The 7361-nt window shown below is 35.7% G+C and overlaps 1 pseudogene; it reads left to right on the top strand.

Annotated features, from left to right (window-relative positions):
• The first annotated feature begins 2304 nt into the window (after positions 1 to 2304).
• On the top strand, positions 2305 to 3296 carry LOC138421033 (olfactory receptor 5T1-like; annotated as a pseudogene).
• The last annotated feature ends 4065 nt before the right edge of the window (positions 3297 to 7361 follow it).

The following is a 7361-nucleotide window of genomic DNA, read 5'->3' as shown; positions in this document are numbered from 1 at the left end:
ACACATCAGTTAAATAAAAATTAGAATCAAAATAAAGCTAAAGTTTCCCTTGTGAAGGTTAGTGAACATGTATTTTAAGAATTTCCTTATTAGACAATCGATGTATTTTTCAAAATTTGCCTCCATATTTTTATTATCTTTACCATATTTCTGATCTGTCTAATTTCTATTTTGAAACTTATTCTTGTCAATCAATATTTTTGTGTGTAATATATGGATTCTTGAAGGAGAAAGATTGATAATAAAGAATTTTAAAAACGACTATATTGTCGATACTCAAATAATACATTTAGTACACTTAATACCTTTAATGTTAATAAACTTGATGGTTTTATAAGATATTTTATTAATATAACCATTCAAACTAAACTGGAATTTTTATAATACATTTGTGTGTATATATGTGCTTTCAAGAGTAATATGTGAGTTCTTTGAATTAACAAAGAGATAAACATTTGATTTAATTATATATTATATTTGTACCATATATATTTCTCTAAGGATTAAGTAAGATTTTCCTTTTTGATTTGACAACTCCGTAGGTGAAAAATTATTTATTATATGAATTAAGAAAAATTTTCACATGAATGCTGGAACTATCTGGGAAAATGAAGACACAAGACTTTGTTTTACTTCTAAAAGTGGTTTTAAGCTGATTTGCTCATTCTCTATTTGATGTATGCATGTCTCATTATAACAAAGATAGAGTACATTTCATGTTAGTAATATAAGCTATTGGTAGGTCACTGAATTCAGCTCGTTCCCACCCAGAGCAGATTTTTCATTCTTTTAGATACATGTTGATCTGTATAGCACACTGAAGAAAAACAAGAGTCATGATACTGAAATCTTGGTCCTAAATACAGTAAATGAAATATCTAATTGCTTCAATACTGCAGACTTTAGGTACAGATACTGATGACCTTTTAGCATTTCGCTTGTTTGTTATGCACTTAGCTTTCTTCATACTCCACTGAATAAGCAACAGTCTGACATCATGGGGAAGTATGAGCCATAGTAACACACTACATTGTGGTTTATACAGTCATGTACTTCTTTTAGCAATATCCTTTCTAAAGAGTTATTATCTGTCATCAGGAGATATTTACAATTAGTGCCATTTATATCCAAGCGTTCTACTTTCCCTGGATTCAATCAACTGTAGATCCAAAGTGCTGTGAAAATAATGATGTGCAGATCATTATTACTTCCAAAAGTAAAACAAACTTGCGGCACATAACAACTATTTTAAAAGCGTTTAAATGGTATTTACAGCCTTTTAGACAACATGCACATTATATTAGGTTTTACAAGTAATCTATAGATGGGTTCAAGTATGTGAGAAGAGGTGTGTTGCTCACACTGTAAATATCTCCCCATTTTATATAAAGAACTTGTGCATCTTTCATTTGGGTATGGGGGAGGGCAATTCTGGAACTACATAACCCCACCTAGGGATGACTGTATCTTATAGTAATTATAGAAAATTCAGGTACCAGAATGCACAAGTAGTTAAGGCACTGGACTTAAGATCCAATGGATTTAGATCCTTGTGGGTTCGAATCTCGCTTCTGGTACAAGTGGATCTGCTTGGACTTCCCTGGTGACTCAGATTATAAAGAGTCTGCCTGCAATGCAGGAAACCCAGGTTCGACCACTGGGTCAGGAAGGTTCCCTGAAGGGAATGTCTACTACACACTCCAGTCTTCTTGCCTAGACTGAGGAGCCTGGTGGGCTGCAGTCCATGGGGTTGCAAAGAGTTGGACATGACTAAGTGATATCACAATAATAGTAATAATAATAATCCTATTTCCTAGTAATCTGGGGACATGATAAAGTTAAGTAATTTTCACATCAGTTTTAACATTTAAATTTAACACTATCTTATGATGTTAATGTATTTGTTCACATTTTACAAATTGTAAACTTCATGCATGCGGTAGAAAATCTGGGATTAGCACTTAGATGTGTATTTTCTACTATAATAATTTTGGGATTAAAAACTCCTATGTTCATTTGTATTTGTGGATTTTAAGACGACATAATATGAAAGTGAGCAGTCACAAATTTAACAGAAAATAAATTGGAACTTAAAACAGGTAAACTGGCACTATTTGTAACATGAAAATGTAATCAACAGCAGTTAATTTATTTTTACAGAGTAATGCATCCACTTGGACTCAACTTTTAATCACTGGACTGTTCCCTCACTGAAAAGGATTTCTGAGAAACAGACGTGAGGATATAATTGGTGGACTCCATTTTTGCCATATATTGCTTTTGGAACTTAAAATGAAAACCGAGATGTCAGGGTTACCATCAGGTTTAGACTTATACAGGATTCAGATAAAAAATAGGACTGAGGTCACCATGTTTATACTGATGGGCTTTACAGATGATTCGGAGGTGCAAATCTTTCTCTTTTTACTATTTCTAGCAATCTATCTTTTTACAGTGATAGGAAATTTGGGGTTGGTTTTCTTGGTCATTATGGATTCCCGGCTCCACAACCCCATGTACTATTTTCTGACAGCATTACCATTCTTGGATGCTTGCTATTCTTCTGTTATCACCCCCCAAATGCTGATCAATTTCCTATCAGAGAATAAAACCATTTCCTTTCTTGGATATGCCACACAGATGTTTCTCTTTCTTACTTGTGGGACCACGAGTGCTTCATCTTGGCCGCAATGGCCTATGACCGCTATGTAGCCATCTGCAATCCTCTCCTGTATTTAGTTACAATGTCACCCAGAGTCTATGTGCCACTTATAATTTCCTGCTATGTTGTTGGTATCTTGCATGCTACTTTACACACAGTGGCTATTTTTACCCTATCCTTCTGTGCCTCCAATGAAATCAGACATGTCTTCTGTGACATCCCTCCCCTCCTTGCTATTTCTTGCTCTGATACTCGCATGAACCAGCTTCTAGTTTTCTATTTTGCAGGCTCTATTGAGATATCCACCATATTGATCGTCCTGATCTCCTATGGCTTCATCCTGCTGGCCATTCTGAGGATGCGTTCTGCTGAAGGGAGAAGGAAGGTCTTTTCTACCTGTGGCTCTCACCTAACTGGAGTGTCCATTTTTCATGGTATGGTTCTCTTCATGTACGTGAGACCCAGTTCCAGCTATGCCTTGGATCATGACATGATCGTGCCTGTATTTTACACCATCATAATTCCCATGCTGAATCCCATCATCTATAGTTTGAGGAACAAAGATGTCAAAGAGGCGATGAAGAAAGTGTTTGGGAAAAATTGGTTTATCAACAAAGTATACTTTTCACACTAAACATTAAATTGAAATAAATTAAGGATGATGTTTATTGCTTTCAAAAAACAATTTTTTGTTTTCAATTGTTTGTTTTTGAAAAGTTATAATTAAAATATTTCCTATTATTTTATTTGTGTCTACCTGTTATTCTTAGATGTTTAAAGATTACAGTCAACCTACCACATATGCAGTTTTTGCACATGCAGGAAACCGTGACATCTATGTACACCTTTCTCCACATAACATGGGTATGCAATATGTATTTTCTTATCATATTCATATGAAGACTGTATACATATACCTAAACATATATGTATCTACAGATAAACACATACACATGTATACACACACATATGCATGCATACACACTGGTTGTTTTTCTGGAATTCTTTTGCTTTTTTTATGATCCAGCAGATGTTGGCAATTTGATCTCTGGTTCCTCTGCCTTTTCTATAACCAGCTTGAACATCAGGGAGTTCACGGTTCATGTATTGCTGAAGCCTGGCTTGGAGAATTTTGAGCATTACTTTACTAGCGTGTGAGATGAGTGCAATTGTGCGGTAGTTTGAGCATTTTTGTCATTACCTTTCTTTGGGATTGGAATGAAAACTGACTTTTTCCAGTCCTGTGGCCACTGCTGAGTTTTCCAAATTTGCTGGCATATTGAGTGCAGCACCTTCACAGCATCATCATTCAGGATTTGTAATAGCTCAACTGGAATTCCATCACATCCACTAACTTCGTTCATAATGATGCTTCCTAAGGTCCACTTGACTTCATATTCCAGGATGTCTGGCTCTAGATTAGTGATCACACCATCGTGATTATCTTGGTCATGAAGTCTTTTTTGTACAGTTCTTCTGTGTATTCTTGCCACCTCTTCTTAATATCTTCTGCTTCTGTTAGGTCCTTACCATTTCTGTCCTTTATCGAGCCCATCTTTGCATTTAATTTACCCTTGGTATCTCTAATTTTCTTGAAGAGATCTCTAGTCTTTTCCATTCTATTCTTTTCCTCTATTTCTTTGCATTTATTGCTGAGGAAGGCTTTCTTATCTCTCTTTGCTATTCTTTGGAACTCTGCATTCAAATGGTATATCTTTCCTTTTCTCCTTTGCTTTTTGCTTCCCTTCTTTTCACAATAAAACATCTATTTCTGCTTTATTGACTATGCCAAAGCCTTTGACTGTATGGATCACAATAAACTGTGGCAAATTCTGAAAGAGATGGGAATGCCAGACCACTTGACCTGCCTCTTGAGAAACCTGTATGCAGATCAGGAAGCAATAGTTAGAACTGGACATGGAAAAACAGACTAGTTCCAAATAGGAAAAGGAGTACGTCAAGGCTGTATATTGTTACCCTGCTTATTTAACTTATATGTAGAGTACATCATGAGAAACGATGGGTTGGAGGAAGCACAAGCTGGAATCAAGATTGCTGGGAGAAATATCAATAACCTCAGATACGTAGATGACACCACCCTTATGGCAAAAAGTGAACAAGAACTAAAGAGCCTCTTGATGAAAGTGAAAGAGGAGAGTGAAAAAGTCGGCTTAACCAACATTCAGAAAACGAAGATCATGGCATCTGGTCCCATCACTTCATGGCAAAAAGAGGGGGAAACAGTGGAAACAGTGGCTGACTTTATTTTGGGGGGCTCCAAAATCACTGTGGATGGTGATTGCAGCCATGAAATTAAAAGACACTTACTTCTTGGAAGGAAAGTTATGATCAACCTACGCAGCATATTGAAAAACAGAGACATTACTTTGTCAACAAAGATCCATCTAGTCAAGGCTATAGTTTTTCCAATGGTCATGTATGGATGTGAGAGTTGGACTATAAAGAAAACTGAGTGCAGAAGAATTGATGCTTTTGAACTGTGGTGTTGAAGAAGACTCTTGAGGGTCCCTTGGACTGCAAGGAGATCCAACCAGTTCTTCCTAAAGGAGGCCAGTCCTGCGTGTTCATTGGAAGGACTGATGTTGAAGCTGAAACTCCAATACTTTGACCACCTGATGCAAAGTGCTGACACATTGGAAAAGACCCTGATTCTGGGAAAGGTTGAAGGCAGGCGGAGAAGGGGACAACAGTGGGTGAGATGGTTGGATGGTGTCACCGGCTTGATGGACATGAGTTTGGGTAGGTTCTGGGAGTTGGTGATGGGCAGGGAGGCCTGGCATGCTGAATTCATGGGGTCGCAAAGAGTCAGACACAACTGAGCAACTGAACTGAACTGACCTGAATTGCAAATGGTGTTGAACATTTTTTTTTAAATGTACTAAATTGCCATCTGTGTATATTTTGCGATAAAGTATCTGCACTTTATGTCCATGTTTTACTGCTAATCTTTCATTTTCATATTGTTAAGATTTAGTATTCTTTTAAGCTGTTATCCATATTTAGAAAAAGGGCTATCCTTCTTCTCTGTATTTTCCTTAACGGCTTTGTCAAAAATCAGTTGACTATACTGTGTAAGTTTACTTCTGAAAAGTCTATTTTGTTGCAGACTTAGATGTCTGTCCTATAACCAGTGCCACAATATCTTGGTTATTTTAGGTTTGTGTTAAATCTTGAAATTATGTGAGGCCTCCAACACTTCCAAAAGTGTTTTGAATACCTTAGCTCCTTCACATTTTCATAAAAAATTATATTCTATTACCTTGTCTTTTCTGTAAAAATGCTTGTGTAAATGCTGACTATAAAGATCTCTTGTGATTGCATTTAATCAGTAGAGCCTTTGTTTACAGTTGGGCTGTTTACAAAATTCCTTCCTTCTTCCTTCCTTCCTTTCCTCTTTTCTTCCCTCCTTTTTTTTTCTTCCTGTTTCTTTTCATTCTTTTCTCTTCTTTTTTCTCTCTTTGGTTTAGTACTCAGACTCTATCACCAGCACTTCCTAATTACTGATTTAGAATCTCAGGATGTAGACTGGAAGCATGTATGTGTTGTTTTACAATTGTTTGAAAACAGTTTAAATGCATTGCTAGGTACTAATTTATGGAGTGGTATATGGCACACTCCAAAATACAAGTCTCCATGCAACTGAAAAGCTTGGAATTTATCTGCCAAATCTCTAATTTAAAAGGTGCTACCACACAGAATATTAAAGTTACCTGTATACTGTACCATGTCTCCTGTCAAACTCTCTGTTCATGTACTTATGTCATGCCTCTTCCATTAAACTACTCACTAAAATTTAATATATTTAAACTGTTTATTTAAACAATTTGTCTTCCATAATACTCAGATATCTAGCAATTTTAAGTAACTGTAGTAATCATCACTAAATGATTATGAATTATCTCACAGCTTATGCTTTCACATAATTTCATTATGTGTATGTATAAATAATTTTGAGAGAAGTAATACTACATATTTCTGAGAGATAACAGGTCATATTTCCTGGTGCATAGGTATTTAGCGTCAGAATGAGGACTATGTCCTGTATCAGATTTAATTTCCAATTCTATGAATATCCTTTTTCCACTAAAGATCATTTTATTTAGAGGCCTACTGCACTTATTCAATTTTATTTATAATAAGAGTTCATTGCTCCAGAACCAGCTACTCATTTACTATGGGGGAAAAAATGAAATCAGGTTGTTACTTTCTGTCCCAGAAGAGAATTAGTGTGTTTATTCCTTGGAGCTTCCCTGTAGATTTCAAGAAAAGCTCGGCAATCTGGTATAAGACTCCTAATGCCTAATATTCATATATACCTTAATTGAGCAATTAATTTCCACAGGTAAGAGGAAAGGTTTTTCATCACTTATAAAACATTTTAGAAGCTTTAAGAACTCCAGGGAACATGGTAGAGAACTAGAACCTACTCTTACTAGACTTAGGTATACGGAATTATAGATTAGAAAATTAATTTCCTCAATGGAAGATAACAGAAAGAGGATGGTAGAAAAAAAAAGTTGATTTAAACAAGAAAAAATATTAAAGGGAGAGATAGTTAACTATCAGTCAGCAACTGGGTAAGTGCCATTTGGTGATTAAGATGTTTTTCTCATGGAGGGATATAAATAAGTTTGAAATCTATTTTACTAGTCGGGTAATTGCTCTAGAAGGTACTTCT

This window comes from Ovis canadensis, chromosome 15 (assembly GCF_042477335.2).
Source record: "Ovis canadensis isolate MfBH-ARS-UI-01 breed Bighorn chromosome 15, ARS-UI_OviCan_v2, whole genome shotgun sequence".
Classification (NCBI taxonomy): domain Eukaryota; kingdom Metazoa; phylum Chordata; class Mammalia; order Artiodactyla; family Bovidae; genus Ovis; species Ovis canadensis.
Note: the sequence above shows the minus strand (reverse complement) of the source record. Positions and strands in the feature narration are given on the sequence as shown.